This window comes from Phoca vitulina, unplaced genomic scaffold (genome assembly GCF_004348235.1).
Source record: "Phoca vitulina isolate PV1807 unplaced genomic scaffold, GSC_HSeal_1.0 scaffold139, whole genome shotgun sequence".
In the NCBI taxonomy this organism is placed as follows: Eukaryota; Metazoa; Chordata; class Mammalia; order Carnivora; family Phocidae; genus Phoca; species Phoca vitulina.
In genome coordinates this window covers 296,544-298,876 of record NW_022589842.1, presented here as the reverse complement: position 1 = coordinate 298,876, position 2,333 = coordinate 296,544, and the positions used below count along the sequence as shown (strand labels likewise).

The following is a 2,333-nucleotide window of genomic DNA, read 5'->3' as shown; positions in this document are numbered from 1 at the left end:
ATTTCCTTCCCCATCTTCTGGTTGTTCTATCCATTATTGAGAATAGGATATTGAAGTCTCCAACCATTGTTTTAGAACTGTGTATTTCTGCCTTCAATTCTAATCTATTTTTGATTCACATATTTTGATGGCCTGATATTAGGTGCATAAATGTTTAAATTGTTATAGCTTCTTGCTCTATTAAATATTTTATTAATGTATAATGTATTTTTTTGTCTCTTATAAATTTTTTGATTTAACATCTATTTTGCCCGATATTAGTATATCCCCCCCTGCTCTCTTTTGGTTACTATTTACATGGAATCTTTTTTCATCCTTTCACTATTAATCTATTTGTGTCTTTGAGTCTAAAGTGAGTCTGTTGTAGCCTGCTCATCTGTCCTGCGGTCCTGTTCCTGCACTGCCCACTCCTATTGTCTGCATGGAAGCAGCTCCCTGAGCTGCCCGGTGGTAGGCAAGAGGACTTTGGTGAGCCTGAGAAGGCACAGGCCTGCCCTGGGCCTGCAGGTTTGTGTGTCTGTCTCCAGCACTCTGCAAGGCTGGAAAAGGAGGAAGAGCCTGTCCAGAATCCTTGCAGGACAGGAAAAGAAGGGGAAATATCAACATGGAAAAACTCTACAATGAAAATGAAGGAATGGTGGAAATTGAGGGAAAGCCAGAAGATGAAGCAGAGCCTGATGATGAAGGAAAATCAGATGTGAGGAAAAGCTGGAAGTGGAAGGGAAACCAGGCCATGAGGGAAAGCTCCAGAATGAGGGACAGCCAGATGATGAAAGACAACCAGAAGGTGAGAGAAAGCAAGAAAAGCAGGGCACATCTGAAAATGAGAGAAAAACCACATAGTGAGGGCAAGCCAGAATCTCTGGCAAAAGCTGTGGCTGAGCCATGGGCTGCCAAAAAGCACCTAGCTGAAGATTATGTGCCCAGAAAAGCAAAAAGAAAAATGGGAGGATGGATGATTCCTCCAAGGACCATCAGGAGGACTTACAGGAAAGGCACTTGGTTAGTGAGGAGATGATGAGAGAATGTGGAGATATGTCAAGGGCTCAGAAAGAGCTAAGAAAAAACCCCAGAAGATTCATTGTTTTCATTGGACGCAAAGAGATGTACAAGATGTCAGGAGAGTGAGTGGCAGAGGCAGGGGCCAAAGGGGCCCATATCTTTAATGCCTTTGGCCTTCAATTCTAATTTCTCTGATGAGAATATTGCTGACCATGCTTTCCCTGGCAGGCATTTGCCAGGCTAAGTGATTTGACGTTAAGCTGATACTTTGCTGTTGGTGTCGGTCTTGTTGCCTGCAGCCTTTTGATCCAGCTACAGTGTTCCCTGTCTTTCTGTAGGGGACTTCCCCCAGGTGCCTGGAAAAGATTGTCATGGTCCATTGCAAAATAACAATAAAGAAAAAAACATTTTCAGAACCACACACACAAAATAAAGTGAGTCTATTGTAGACAGAATATAGCTGGATCGTGTGGTTTTTATACATTCTGCCAACTTCTGTCTTTTGACTGGAGAGTTTAATCTCTTTACATTTCAAGTAATTACTGATCAGGAGGGACTTACCTCTGTCATTTTTCTATTTGATGTAACAATTTGCTATTTGCCTTATAGCTTTTTTTGTCCCTTATGTCCTGCATTACTATTCTTTCATGTTTGATTTTTTTTGTAGTGAAGCGTTTAAATTCTTTTCTCATTTCCTTTTGTATATTCTGTAGCTATTTTTCTCTATGGTTACCATGGGGATTACATTTAACATCCTAAAGTTATAACATTCTCATTTGAATTTATACCAGCTTAACTTCAGTAATTACATATAAAAACGCTGCTCCTCTACAGCTCTGTCTTCACCTCTTTTGGTAGTTGATGTCACCAAATAACAACTTTATACATTGTGTTCCCGCAAACATAAGCTAATAATTCTTGAAATGCATAAGTGTCTTAAATTATCCAGAAACAAAATTTGGAATTACAAACCAAAGTTACAATAATACTAGCTTTTAAGAAAATGTATTTGTTTTTAAAAATCCTGTACAAAACAAAAAGTAGAATTACAAACCATTGTTATAATAATACTAGTTTTTATAATTACCCATGTATTTACCTTTATTGAGATCTCTATTTCTTCAAATGGCTTCAGGTTACAATTTCATTATACCTTGCAGGACTCACTTGAGCATTTCTTGTAGGGCAGGACTAGTGGTCACATACATCCTCAACTTCTGTTTATCTGGGAATGTCTTAATTTCTCCCTCACTTTGAAGGACAGTTTTGCCAGAAATAGGATTCTTAATTGACAGTTTTTTTCTTTTAGCCCCTTGAATATATCAACCCAC

General features: G+C 38.7%; 1 pseudogene; it reads left to right on the top strand.

The window, feature by feature from the left end:
- The first annotated feature begins 604 nt into the window (after positions 1-604).
- LOC116628873 lies at positions 605-1,769 on the top strand (annotated as a pseudogene).
- The last annotated feature ends 564 nt before the right edge of the window (positions 1,770-2,333 follow it).